This window comes from Macaca fascicularis, chromosome 5 (genome assembly GCF_037993035.2).
Source record: "Macaca fascicularis isolate 582-1 chromosome 5, T2T-MFA8v1.1".
In the NCBI taxonomy this organism is placed as follows: Eukaryota; Metazoa; Chordata; class Mammalia; order Primates; family Cercopithecidae; genus Macaca; species Macaca fascicularis.
In genome coordinates this window covers 156167035-156182357 of record NC_088379.1, presented here as the reverse complement: position 1 = coordinate 156182357, position 15323 = coordinate 156167035, and the positions used below count along the sequence as shown (strand labels likewise).

The following is a 15323-nucleotide window of genomic DNA, read 5'->3' as shown; positions in this document are numbered from 1 at the left end:
AGGAACTGGGGTCTGCGGCGCCCCCTGCTGTCCCGGAGGAACTGGGATCTGCGGTACCCCCTGCTGTCCCCCTGCTGTCTGGGGTTTCTGCCTGTGGTGTTGAGGAGTGGCTGCTTGAGGGCACTGGAAGGAACAGGACCCTGTCTCTAGCAAGGAGATAGAAGGTGGACATGATTCTCTAAAAGCAAGAAATGGAAAAGAGGAAATGAACCCAGTATCTGGTGAATTTTTCTGCATTTTTTTGTTTGTTCGTTTTCATTTCTGTTATAGTGTTAGCTGCACTGCAAGTCAGGTTTCCTGGGAAATAGACTCTAAGACCGAGATTTGTGTGCAGGAAATTTATTTTAGAGTGGTCTCAGGATCAGCACCTCTTGGGTGGGTAGTAGGATTGGTTAGAGGGAGAGTTGAACTGTGATGCATTTGCAACAGAGGCCTCAGCCTATCTCACAAGTTTCTCTGAAGCTGAGGTGGCCCTCAGAGATTTTCTGTTCTGAGCTAAGAAGGATGGGCTCTTAGAAGTCTGCACAATTGGATGCAGGCCACTTCCTAGGAGGGGGCATTACGTTGGGTGAGGTGGCTCTGTTGGCAGTTCTTGGGATAGGACTTATCTGTGAACTGTCAGCAGCCAACACTCCTAGCTGCTAGGGGAATGAATGCTTCAGCTACAAAGGGTGGTCTGGGTGGTACACCACAACATCTGCCTCGGAAATCTTCACTGTGCCTTTTGCTTTCTGTGCCAATTGTTTATAGGGTGCTAAGTCTGTAGAGGCAGAATTCAATGAACTATTAAAACGTTACTGCTGTCTTGCAACTTAAAATATTGAGATGCTTGAAAGAAACATTAAATAGTTTAAAAGTAATAAGCTGGGCGCGGTGGCTCGTACCTGTAATCCCAGCACTTTGGGAGGCCGAGGCGGGTGGATCACCTGAGGTCAGGAGTTTGAGACCATCCTGGCCTGGTGAAATCCCGTCTCTACTAAAAATACAAAAATTAGCTGGGCATGGTGGTGCACGCCTGTAGTCCTAGCTGCTTGGAAGGCTGAGGCAGGAGAATTGCTTGAACCTGGGAGGCGGAGGTTGCAGTGAGCCAAGATGGCGCCACTGCACTCCAGCGTGGTGACAGAGCAAGACTCCATCTCAAAAAAAAAAAAAGAAAAAATTAAAAGTAAAAAAATAATAACAGTAATAGAGGTGGTTGGGTGTGGTAGCTCACGCCTGTTATCCTAGCACTTTGAAAGGCTGAGCTGGGAGGATCCCTTGAGGCCAGGAGTTTGAGACCAGCCTGGGCAATACCTATGTCTACAGAAATTTAAAAATTAGCCTGTGTGGTGACGTGCACCTGAAGTCCCCAGCCACTTGGGAGGCTGAGGCAGGAGGATCACTTGAACTCAGTAGTTCAAGGCTACATGAGCTATGATTGTACCACTGTGCTCCAGCTTGGGTGACAGAAAGAACCTGTCTCAAATAATAATGGAAGACCAGAAAATGTAGCTATTTTGGTAAGAACTATTCAGTTACAGGCCACTGAAGCTCACTTAAGCTAGCTTAAATCAAGAGGAGATTATTTTAAAGCTATTGTTTTGAACTGAATTATGTCTCCTCAAAAATGTATCTTGAAGTCCTAACTGTACTCCCATACCTCAGAGTATGACAATATTTGGAGATAAGGTCTTTAAAGAGGTAATTATATTAAAAAAAGGTCATTAGGTTGGGTTCTAATCTGATCTGAGTGATGTCCTTCGAAGAGGAAATGTCATATATGTTACATGTACAGAGGGAGAAGACAGCTATTTACAAGCGTAGGATGCCTGAAACAAATCCTTCCCTCATGGCCCTCAGAAAGAACCAGTCATGCTGATACCTTGATCTTGGACTTCCATGCTTCAGAACTGTGAGAAAATAAATTTCTGTTTGTTAAGTTCATCTAGTCTGTGGTACTTTGTTACAGCAGCCCTAGCAAACTTATGTAGATGTCTATGGAACAATAAGAACAGGATAACAAGGACACCTGGAGCTGCCATAGGACAACCCTGAAGACCAGAGCTGAAAGGAGCTCTGGATTCTTGATAGCTTAAGAGCTCATAGCAGGATCTTCTCTCTGGTTCTCTGCTATTAATATGGCTCAACCACATTCCGTGTCGTTTCTTTCTGTCCTACTATAAACTGCTCAAGTTGTTCCCTGTTTTCAGTTCAGACTCCCAAGACGTCTTATTTCGTACAGATTATCTTTTCTAACTAGGCTATAGGTTCATGGCCATAGATTAACTGTCCTTGGGGTAAGTACCCTTATATGGGAAGGTGAGAAGATGGAGATGCAGAAATATGGCCATCTTAGAAGCAGGTGCTATTGTGGCAGGGCAGATGCCAGGTTTGCTATATCTCAGTAAAGTAGCATAAAGATGTTTATCTCTTTAAATACATTTTAAAAGATTTTAGAAGTGAACACATGAAAAGAAATCTCTTCATTTGCTTTTTTAAGCAAACACTGCTACACCATGAATTTTTACCAAATGTATGTTTTTCAGATTCACTTGTTTTCATTTGTGTCTGCTTGACTGGGATGAAAATCTCCTACTACTATTACATTTGTGATGGTTTCTGTATACATTTTTAATGGTTCTTGTTTTGTATATCCAATTTTTTTTTTGGTTTATGTATTCACTCTGGTTTTCTGCCACTAACTGTGATTTTTTCATTATATAATGACTCTTAGTATTTTTCACCTTAATTTTTTCTGAAATTAACATTACAACCGGCAGTTTTCTCCAGCTCATTTCATTGAAGAAAAAGATTTCTTATTCATAGCACAACCATCTATGTGAGTATTCCAATTAATTTATGGTATTCACAGACAATTTTAGCTGTTGAGTTAACTCACTTAAATATAGTTTTTTTAAAAAGTCAGACCTCAGTTTGAGATTTGCCTTCTGATCATGTTTAGAGTAAGGGTAGCTTATTATTCATTTTGCAGAGACCTGAAAGCTTTGGACAGATCTTTCTGTTGACTTACCACAGGAGCAAAAATCTTGAGCGGACAGTCCTTTCCCTCTGAGGATTTTGTGGTTGTCCCAGGTCTTTGGACTTCTTTTTTTTTTTTTTTTTTTTTTTTTTGAGATGGAGTCTTGCTCTGTTGCCCAGGCTGGAGTGCAGTGGTCTAATCTCGGCTCACTGCAACCTCCCCATCTTGGGTTCAAGCGATTCACCGGCCTCAGCCTCCCAAGTAGCTGGGATTACAGGTGCGTGCCACCAGCCTGGCTAATTTTTTGTACTTTTAGTAGACATGGGGTTTCACCATATTAGCCAGGATGGTCTCGATCCTCTGACCTTGTGATCCGCCCACCTCGGCCTCCCAAAGTGCTGGGATTACAGGCGTGAGCTACTGTGCCCGGCGGGACTTTTATTAATACATCATTGGACAAATCTGAAGTACTGGCTTATACCTTTTATATGTTAGTTGGATTGCTCACAGAATCTCTCCTCTCTTTTGTTTAAATGTTTTGTAAATATATATTTCAGTTTTGGTGTCTGTTAAATTTAGTTGGAAATAATAAGGCACCAGTACTTTATTTTGAAAATTGGAAGGTAAAAGGAAATAATTAAATAGTTATCCTACTTTTCCTGTATAAACTGTCATTCAGAGTATCAAAATAGGTTTAGTTGGTGAGGGAAAAATTCCAACTAATAAATGTAGTTGGACCAGTAGCATTAGAAAATCACCACTTACAGCCCCTCGTGAAATAATTGATTCAAAGAATGATTATCAAATCTTTAGATGAAAAGTTGATAGAGAGCTTAGGCTGTTACCATTTGAACCCTCTGATCAATCTTAGCATCACTAAAAGTGGGACAAGGCAGACATGTGCCTCCTGATGTTACCCCCTATGAAGTATCCTTGTTAAAAAAAAGAAAAAAAGAAAAGTGAAACCTGAATCTCTAAGGCTCCTTTCCCTTGCAGCAAATATAAGGGATAAAGGAGTAAGTCAAATTACAGCTTAAGGAAGTAAATAGTCAAATCCGGAATGTAGGACATTTTACAAAGCAGCTGACCCAGTTACTGTTGTAAGTCCATGTTATGAGGGTAAAAAGGGAGAGAGGCTGATTTAAATTATAAGAAACTTTGTGTTTGGATCCTGATTTAACAAACCAACTTATTGTTAATCTTGGCAGGTGTCATAATGGCATTTAGCTTTTTAAGAAACTATCTATTCCTAAAGAGAAAGGTGGGACCCTCTTAACCGTTTCTAAATCTAAGCTAAAATGATTTATCATTTTGGAGAAAGTTCTTCTGGTTGCAGCCAGGTGCGGTGGCTCACGCCTGTAATCCCAGCACTTTGGGAGGCTGAGGCGGGTGGATCACCTGAGGTCGGGAGTTCAAGACCAGCCTGACCAACATGGATAAACCCCGTCTCTACTAAAAATACAAAATTAGCCGGGCATGGTGGTACATGCCTGTAATCCCAGCTACTCGGGAAGGCTGAGGCAGGAGAATCGCTTGAACCTGGGAGGTGGACGTTGCAGTGAGTCGAGATCGCGCCATCGTACACCACCCTGTGCAACAAGAGTGAAACTCCATCTCAAAAAAAAAGAAAAGTTCTTCTGTTTTTCAGCCCACAGTGCTATTCTTTTATTTTCGTGGGTATGGTTGTATTACCTTAAGCAAGTCACCTTTTCCCTAAGGCTTGTATTTTCCCATTGTACCATGAAGGCGCTGGAATCAGTTCATGATCTCAAAGATTAAATTATGCATTGCTTGTTTGTCACCATGTTTTATCTATTTATCTTTGCCTTTTGCCTACATTATCTGTCTATAAATATTCCTTTTCATTCAGTAATCAAGAAACATGTTGGATCTGCCATTTTACTGCTTCATTGACTCTTATAAGGAAGTGCCAAAGAGTTGGAAGCAAGAGAGTGGGTGCTTAATGCCCACCCCAGGGACTTCCCTGAACAGAGCTCTTACAGTTCCTGCCTCTCTCATCATGCCGTGTCTTCAGGTCTTAGATTCTCTGTCCCCAGATTATTACCCTATGCTATCATTAAAGTTATCTTTAAATACCTCTGCTGTACACAATAACTATAATAATAATAATCTCTGCAAAATGGGAATAATAATATCCCACAAGAGCTTCATAAGAATTAAATGAGATACTATAGAGCTAATACTTAGCTTGGGTTTGGCCTATTTAGCATATGCTAATTAATGGCAGCTGCTATTTTTATTATTATTGTTGTTGAACTCATTTCTTAGCTTTAAGTATTTGATTCTGCCCAAACAGTTTATCGTATGATGGCTTGGATTGATGGTGGTGGTACCTATTGACCAGGGCTTCTTAACCCTGACACTATTGACATTTTGGGCCAGATGATTCTTTGTTGTGGGGTAGCTAGCCTGTTCACTGTAGGATATTAAGCAGCATCCCTAACCTCTACCTATTAAATGCCAGTCATACCTACTACACCTAGTTGTGACAACCAAAAATGTCTCCAAACATTGACAGATGTCCCCTGGGAGAACCACTGCTGTAAAGCAAAGATGCTACTTCAAGAATTCAGTCTTCTTTTGAGCACCCTGAGGATAAAACAGGGAAAACAATAGATTTGCAAGCTTTGTAGCTTTTTATCTATATTAACAGAAAGGGCAAATGGACACCATTGTCTATTTTCTAATTCAACCCATCAATCAATCTATTATATTGGAAAATGAATAGATCTCCTTATAAAACAGTCTCCTAAAGAATAATTGAGGCCACGCATAGTGGCTCACACCTATAATCCTAGACTTTTGGGGGGCCGAGGCGAAAGGATTGCTTGAGCTTAGGAGTTCAAGACCAGCCTGGACAACATAGTGAGACCCCGTCTCTACAGAAAAATTAAAAAATTAGCCAAGTGGGGGCTGCATGTTTGTAGTCCCAGTTACTCAAGACGCTGAGGTGGGAGGATTGCTTGAACTTGAGAGTTTGAGATTGCAGTGGGCTGTGATTGGGACACTACACTCCAGCCTGGGTGACAGAGTAAGACCCTGTCTCAAAAAAAAAGAATAATTGACTTCTCTAGTATATGTATATCAGGCCTTGGCTTTTGCCTTTGTGTTCCCTCTACTAAAAGGTCCAGTCTAGTTTTAGTTTTTGAACTTGGACAAGAAATTTTTTGTGAAACTTTTCTTTCACAAATCAGTAAGTGCTAGAATTAGTCCATATACAGTCATGTGCTTCATAATGACATTTCAGACCACATATACTAGGGTGGTTCTATAAGATTATAATGGAGCTGACAAATTCCTATTGCCTAGTGACATTAGAGTTGTAGGGCAATGCATTACTCAAATGTTCAGGGTGGTGCTGTTATAAACAAACCTACTGACTGCCAGTTGTATAAAAGCATAACATATGCAATTACATACAGTACATATGTGGCAGGCTGTTCTTCTATTGCTGTAAAGAAATACCTGAGACTGAGTAATTTATAAAGAAAGAGCTTTAATTGGCTTATGGTTCTGCAGGCTGTACAGGAGGCATAGCGGCATCCGCTTCTGAGAACGCCTCAAGAAGCTTCCAATCATGGTAGAAGGCAAAGGGGGAGCAGGAGGCACATCACATGGTGAAAGCAAGAGAGAGAGTGGGGGAGGTGCCACACACTTTTAATGACCAGAACTCACACACTGTTTTGAGGATAGTACCGAGAGGATGGTAATAAACCATTCAGGAGAAACTCACCCTTGTGATCCAATCACCTCCCACGAGGCCCCACCTCCAACACTGGGGATTATAATTCAACATGAGATTTGGGTGGGGGTCAGCATCCAAACTATATCAACATAATGCTTGATAATCATAATAAATGAGTATGTTACTGGTTTATGTATTTTTTATGCTATACTTTTAATCATTATTTTACAGTGTACTCTGTCTACTTTAAAAAAAAAAAGTTAACTGCAAAACAGCTTCAGGCAGGTCTGGCAGAAAGTATTCTGGAAAAGGCATTGTTATCATAGTAGATGACAACTCCATGCATGTTATTGCCCTTGAACACCTCCCAGTGGGACAAGACGTGGAGGTGGAAGACAATGATACTGATGATCCTGACCCTGTGCAGGCCTAGGCTAATGTGTGTGCTTGCGTCTTAGTTTTTTTTTTTTTTTAAAGAGAAGCTTAAAAAGTAAAAGTAACAAAATTTTACAAAGAGAAAAAGGCATATAGAATAAGGATACAAGGAAAGAAAATATTTTTGTACAACTATACAATGTGTTTGTGTTTTAAGCTAAGAGTTATTAGAAGAGTCAAAAGTTCTTAAAAATCAAAATTTTATAAAGTTATACTAAGCAAAGATTAATGTATTAAAGAAAAATTTTTTTAAATACACTTAGTGTAGCCTAAGTGTACAGTGTTTATAAAGTCTACAGTAGTGTACTATCATGTCCTAAGCCTTCACATTCACTCACTACTCACTCACTGACTCATCCAGAGCAACTTCTAGTCCTGCAAGCTTCGTTCACAGTAAGTTGCTCTATATAGATGTACCAGTTTTTATCTTTTATAATATATTTTTACTGTACCTTTTCTATGTTTAGATACATAAATACTTCCCATTGTGTTACAGTTGCCTACAGTATTCAGTACAGTCACTTGCTGCACAGGTTTGTAGCCTGTGAGCGACAGGCTATAGCATGTAACCTAAGTGTGTAGCAGGCTGTATCACTGAGTTTTGTGTCAATTCACTCTAAGATGTTCGCACAATGACAAAATCACCTAATGACACATTTCTTAGAACGTATCTCCATCATTAAGCAACATGTCATGTACTTAGCATCTGTTATGTCAGGGCCAAGCCCTGGACAACCTTTCAGAGATAATCTTCTTTCTCTCCCCAACTCTTTGCCTTATTGACCAGTCTACAGGTTTCCCTGGACTGCACTCATCTCCTCGACAGGGACTAATCTTGCTCTGAGCACCATCCTACTTGCTTGGAACACTAATGCCGTTTAAAACCAGTCCCCCCTTTACAGGGAGGACTGGTTATTTTGATCACCAACTAATGCACCTGTTCTTTTGATCACTAACAAAATACATTTCCCTTTTTATGTTTATTCACTTCTACTCATACTAAAGGAATTCTTCCCTATAATTTTGACAGCTGGCTTTCTATAGTCTATAGTTCTCATTTTGTTAATTGAAAAAACAAGATTCAATACTTTGTTTGCAGGATACTACATGTTGTTAGAAGGTCAGAAAGATGAATAGGACATTAGTTTATTTTCTCAAGTCTGTTTTTATCTATTCAGAAGGAAAAGTAAAAGCTATGTGCACCCAAGGAACTACAAATAGAGACAAGAAATACAAGAGGTACAAATAACTAGGGCCAAAGGCCAAGTGTTATTTTGGCGTAATATAAGGAAAAATCTTACAGCTTTCCAACAATGAACGGAGGTAATTTGGTATAGTGGAAAGAGCCTTTTTTTTTTTTTTCTTTGAGATAGGGTCTTGCTCTGTCACCCAGGCTAGAGTGTAGTGTGTCGCCCAGGCTAGAGTGTAGTGGCACAATCACAGCTCACTGCAACCTTGACCTTCCAGGCTTAATCGATCCTCCCACCTCAGCCTCATGAGTAGCTGGGACTACGGGCGCATACCACTATGCTGGACCAACTTTGTTTTGTTTTGTTTTGTTTTGTTTTTTGTTTTTGAGAGAGGGAGGGTCTCACCGTGTTGCCCAGGATTGTTGCAAACTCCTGGCCTCAAACCATCCTTCCACCTCGAGTTCCAGAAGTGCTGGGATTACAGGCATGAGCCACCACACGCGGCTGAAAAAGCCGTATTTTTGAAGTCTGACAGCCCTGGATAGATCTGTTAAATTAAATATTGGCTGTTTAGTCTTAGGCAGATTACTTAGCCTCTTTGAACCTCAGTTTTGTGTGTTTTTATTTCATTTGTAAATGGGGCTAAATAATACCTTCTTGAGTTGTTAAAACTAAATAAGATAATATTTAAAGTGACCAGCATAGTACTTAACACAGAGGAGTCATAAAGTAAATATGAGTTCCTGCCATTATTAAGAGATGAGATATGTCATGTTATCCAGAGAATTCACTTAGGCAGCTCTTCCACAAGCAACATGACTTGACTCAAGTAATCTCAATCTAGTTTCTGGGTTCTTAGCTTTTTAGCTTCTGGACTTCAGGCCTTGTCAGAGCACCTAGAAGAGATCAAATTCAAGGGACTGACTCACTAAACTCTGAGGCTTATGTATGAACCAGAATATTTATTCTCACTAAGGGCTATTCATTTCCATTATTTGGAATTTTCAGTTTTCCCTACCAGGGCACCTCTTCTTCACATGAGTCAAGAAGCCAAATGTGTTGTGGTTTAAAGAGGTTTAAAATGAGAATAAATGGAGGTGGCTCATCTCCAGGAGCATTTCACTTACTAAGATGAAATATCTCATGTCTACAAAAACTGAAAGACCACTTTTCTAAAACAGAACATGTTTTTCTAAGTAAATGTAAAGTTTATATTCATTAGACTCAGGGTTTTTCTCCCTTAACAGCCTAGAATCTGATGAACATATATAGTTAACGGACTTTTCCCTTCTTAGATTCCATGCTATCTCCCGTCTTAATCCTGGTTTTCTTCAACCAGTGCATAATACTATTGATTAGATTTAAAGTTTCATTGGTACGATCTTATTCCTAGTACGTAGCCTTAAGATTATACCCAAGTCTCCAAGATTACCATCTTCCTAAAACATGAGGTATGTATTTACTTCAGGGTATACCCAAGTCTCCAAGATTACCTTCTTCCTAAAACATGAGGTATGTATTTACTTCAGGGTTTGTCCTACATGTAACTATCTCATCCATTATGTGTGTTATTTTACTTGTTAAGTTTCAGTTTTAGAGGATTCTTGTGGGCAAGGGGTGGACAATACTGTGTAGTGAAAATAGTTCCCATTCCCTCATTCCCAACAATGAATAATTTTCCAAAGCTCTTGTAATAAGTAGTATAAGGGGGCCAGGCACTGTGGCTCACACCTGTAATCCCAGTACTTTGGGAGGCTGAGGCGGGTGGATGGCTTGAGGTCAGGAGTTCATGACCATCCTGGGGAAGGGCAACATGGGGTAACTCCATGTCTCTACAAAAAATATAAAAATTAGCCGGGTGTGGTGGTGCACTCTTGTAATCCTAGCTACTCAGGAGGCTGAGGCAGGAGAACTGCGTGAACCCGGGAGGTGGAGGTTGCAGTGAGCCGAGATTGCGCCACTGTGCTCCAGCCTGGGTAACAGAGCAAGACTCTGTCTTTAAAAAAAATAAATAAATAAAATAAAAAGAAAAGAAAAGAAATAGAAGAAATATAAAGATTAATTGATCATTCTATTAAAAAGTAAACTTATGCCTTGAGCTTGGAGTAGTATCGAATAATTTGTGAAGTGCCTTCCAACTGTTATATTTTGTGATTTTATAACCACCTTTTATCTCCTATTTTTTGGCTCCACTATGTAGATCCATCATCTTCTCTCACATTCTATCCGGTTTTTTTTTTTTTCAACTGATTTAGCATCCCATGTGGGTAGTGAGTTTACATTTTCTTTTGCTGAAGCATTTTCCACAGTGTCAAGTATGCCTTGTTTGAAATTCTGTGGTGGTGTCATCTACAAAAATTCTAACAAGCTGTTACTGACACAAACAGTATCCCTTTGAGAATAAATTGTAATCGTTCTTTATCCTGCTTATAATTTGATAATTTTTGCATTTGGGAATTTGTTTTCTTCTGAATTCTTTTTTTATATGTATGGAAAGCTTTTTCATGGCCCACATTTAATTAACTTATTATTATGTAATTACCTTATTTTTGTGATTATTTATGAAAATTATTTTCAAACAATGATTTTATTAGTACTCAGAGTGAGGAATATTCACTTTGCAGTTGTTCGTTCCACTGTCTTGCCAAAACTCCTTCCTTATTTTTTACTCTTTATTCATCAAGTAATGTAGAGCATTGTGTCTATTATTATATTTTAATCTGCATACTGTGAAATCCAGCTCAGCTCTGGTCAGTGTCAGATCCCATGTTTTTAACCATTCGTTGTATATCAGAAAAAAAAAGGAAAAAAAGAAAATAAGGCAGCCATATATTCTTCATATGAAACATATTCTTAGACTACTCTGGTTACAGGATGTTACATTTTGGAAATATCCCTAGTAAATACCTTCATTAACGCCAACACTCCTGAGAACACAACTATAACATTTAATCCATGACTACTAAGCACAGTCAGCCTTAGCTTCTCAGGCTCTCATTCCAGACTCTTCCCGTACTCTACTTGTGAAGGCAGCCTTCAAGACGGCCTCCAATGACCTTCAACTCCTGATAGTCACACCTTGTTGGCTTACTACTAAAGAATAGAATGCTATAAGAAGTAATGAGATGTTAGGGTTTTATTATTATTATTATTATTATTTTGAGACAGTCTTGCTCTGTCGCCCAGGCTGGAGAGCAGTGATGGGATGTTGGCTCACCGCCAGCTCCCAGGTTCAAGCGATTCTCCTCCTACCTCAGCCTCCTGGGTGGCTTGGATTACAGATGCCCACCACCAAGCCCGACTAATTTTTGTATTTTTAATAGAGACGACATTTCACCATGTTAGCCAGGCTGGTTTTGAACTCCTGACCTCAGGTGATCTGCCCGCCTCAGCCTCCCAAAGCTGGGATTACAGATGTGAGCCACCACGCCTGGCCAAGATGTCAGTTTTGAGATTAGGTTATAAAAAGACTGTGGCTGGCCAGGCATGGGTGCCCATGCCTGTAATCTCAGTACTTTGGGAGACCAAGGCAGGAGGATCGCTTCAGCTCAGGAGTTTAAGACCACCCTGGGCAACGTGACAAGACTTTATCTCTACAAAAATTTTAAAATAGCTGGGAGTGGTGGTGTGTACCTGTGGTCTCAGCTACTCAGAAGGCTGAAGTGGGGTGGATCACTTGAGCCCAGGTGATCGAGGCTGCAGTGAGCTGTGTTTTTACCACCACACTCCAGCCTGGGCCACAGAATGAGACCTTGTCCATAAAAAAAAAAAAAAAAAAAAAAAAAAAAAAAAAAAAAAAAAAGACTGTAGCTTCCATCTTGGGTGCTCTTTATTGCTCTGTCTTGGATCATTCACTCTCAGAGAAGCCAGCTGCCAAAGGCATTCCTTCAGAGAGGCCCACATGAATGGTAACAGGCACAAGTGAGCTTGGAAGCTGATCCTTTCGTAGTTGAGCCTTGATGACTGTAGCTGTGGCTGACACAACAGCAGCTTTTTGAAAGATCCTAAACCATAACTAACCAGCTAAGTCTTCCAGATTACTGTCCTACAGAAACTATGAGATAATAAATCTTCATTGTTTTAACTACCGAGTTTTGGGGTAATTTGTTGTATTACAATAGATAACTAATATACTGCCTGGGTTCCTCCTCCAGCCTGGCCTGTTTTATTTGAAACCTTCTAATCTTCCAAGTCCCTACTTTTTCCTCAGAATCCAGTCTAATTCCAGGATTGGATGGTTTTCATCTTGGATTAAGCCAGTGGCAAACTAACCTCTGGACCCCAGTGTCTTCACCTGTAGAATGTGGGGATTTGTTGGGCTAAGTGATGTCCAGATTCCTTTTAGCCCTCAAGTTCTCTGCTTCTGCATTTCCCCAGGCACTGTCTTCAATTTCATCAAAAGAATGAATATGAGAAATAATTGTTAGAATCAACCAAATTTTATTCACTCTGGGGATCTTGTTTACTAGACTGACTTGTACGGGGGAAAGGCAACAAGCAAATTAGGCTTATGGGACAGCAGAACTGCATCTGTCTTGCTGACTCTTCAAAATCTGTCTTCAGAATCTCAGCTCTGGAATTTCCTTTTCTCATTCTCAATTGCCACTTTACCCAGGGCATACTGACCTCAGCCAGTTAAGGTGGCCCCAGGAAAATCAGAGGCAGAAGCACAATAGGGAGGAGCCTAGAGAGGCCCAGACTGAGGGTAGCAGAAAACTCAGCAAGCGAGATGGCAGACTTCTCAATCCAAGACTTGTGGAAATGGATGTTTGTGTATATTCCAGGCCCATTGGTTTGGATGCAGTTTGATCCCCGGCTCACCACTCCTGCCAGGACCCAGAAATCTTCAACTTGACACATCAGGGGGTCTCCTCTACTGCCTAAAGAGAGAGAGAGAGGAAAGTTGGCCAGACAGTGCATAGGGCAAAGGGAAGGAGGTGAAACTCTTCAAGAGTTTAGCCAAGAACTGTGCGGTTAGGCCTGTCCAGACACTCCTGGGTTCACCCAGGGTCTCCGAAGCTATGAGATGTGGAGGAAGCACAGTGGGGAAGGCAAGGCCTGTGAAAGGTGCCTGAGGGGTGGATTCTTACAGTACACTGATCCATCTGCCCCACTGGGAGCTTGGAGCAGATCATAGCTTCACTGATGATGAGCTCAACTCCGTGCAGCAAGCTTTCATTTTGATAGTAGTCACCGCATGTCTGGAGATCAGTGAGGGACACTTTCACCTCCATCAGTGTATAAGAAGGCTTGATATCTGTAGGGCCAAAAAGAGTCAAAGCTGTCTTAATTAAAAAGTGATTTCTAGCTATGGATACAGATTTTGTGCCTTTGATTTTCAGAGAAAGCTCTAATTTCAAATATTCTGCCCTGTGTTAGATACCATCCTGATTTCTGGTTTGGGAAACAACCTAAAGGCTGAGCTCCCCGGCCCTGGACGAGGCTGTGGGCAGTTGGCTCCTGTTCATATAGCACAAATTAATAACAGAAAAATCTTGTAATTTAGGAAAACCCAAAACAGTGAATGTAGAATTAAATTGTCTTCAGAATATAGATTTATTTTTCCATAGAAATAAGGGGTAGATCTAGTAAGAAGAATTACCCAGAAATGAAGCTGTACTTTCCTAGCTAGTTTGACTCAGGAACCTTTGCTGAGTGGCCTTCCTTTCCTGAGCACATCTTCATGTCTCCTTTCCCTATCCACCTACCCACACACACTCCACCCAGGTACAGAGGGAGAACTATATTACTTAGACTGCACAGAACTACCCTATCTCTAAATTCATTGTTCTGTCCTTTTTACTTTTAAGGTCTCAGCACTATTGCTAAACAAGAACAAAAGCTGGTATCAATAAGCAAAGAGATTATAGCAGAAGAAATATGGAAGAGGCAAAGGGTCACAGAGAATTTGAAGTCTGAAGCACCTCAGATTACTGCAGTATATCTGGTGCTCTAGGGCTAGGATAGAGAGCAGGCGGAGAGAAAGTCAGTCGAAGAAGTAGAACACAGAAAATCTATGTATCTTCACGTCAGAATACTCCAGTATAGCCCCATCCAGTCACCCAGCAGGAGGTTGTATTCTTCTTCAGGTGGACTTCAGACGAGGGAAGGCAGATGAGCAGGACAACAGGGCTAACAGAAACTGGGGAGGGCAGTTTTACTACAGCAATGGCACTAGATGTGTTTGCTTGGAAATCAGGGTTGGGGGATAATCTGGGACACATGTACTATCGTTTTGGAGTCTGCGCAACCAAAGATCTACCACCACTACGCTGTATTTCCTGGCATCCTTAGACCTGAGAAGAGAAGCAGAAGAGATACCATGGGTTTCTTGTGACTCTGCCCTGGGTCATCATAGCAGAGCCCATTGTTCTGGATATGGCATTTTTCCTCTAGTTCTTCTGAGGCTTTCATTCCTTCAACAAGTATTGAGCATCTCCTGATAAATGAAATTAAAATAGACATGATCTGGCCCTCAGGGGGCTATAATTTTAAGGGGTGTGTGTGTGTGTGTGTGTTTGTGTGTGTGTTTGTGTGTATGTGTGTTGGGGCAGAGCAAGAGAAACAACAAACAAATACAAAATTTACAATTGTGATAAATGTTATGAAGAAAACAAACAGAATTTTAAAGTAGAGGGTAAAGGAATCGGGGAGAGTCTTTGGATTGGATGGTTAGGAAAGGTCTTGTTGAAGAGGTAACCTTTCAACTGAGTCCCAAAAGGAAAAAGTCAGCCGTAAGAGTGATAAAAGCATTCCAGACAGGGAATAGAGTATGCAAGGCCTTGAGGGTGAGAAAGAGCTTGGCAGTCTCCAGGAATTGAAAGAAAAACTGGAGAATGGGATGAGGTTGGAAAAGTGGGCACACACCTGGTGATTCATGGCTTGTAGGCCACAATGTGGCATTTGGGTTTTATTATAGGTGCCTGGGCAACCACTGGAGGATTCGAAGCAGGGAGTGATATTATTTCACCCCTAACTTTAAAAAGTCACTTTTTGATCTGTATTGAAGGTAGTAAAACCTATTATACTGTTG

The 15323-nt window shown here is 40.7% G+C and overlaps 1 protein-coding gene across 15 annotated transcripts in view; it reads left to right on the top strand.

The window, feature by feature from the left end:
• The window catches only part of SH3D19 (SH3 domain containing 19), a 196319-nt gene that overhangs the window by 47436 nt on the left and 133560 nt on the right, over positions 1 to 15323 (top strand). The gene's annotated exons all lie outside the window — the stretch shown is intronic.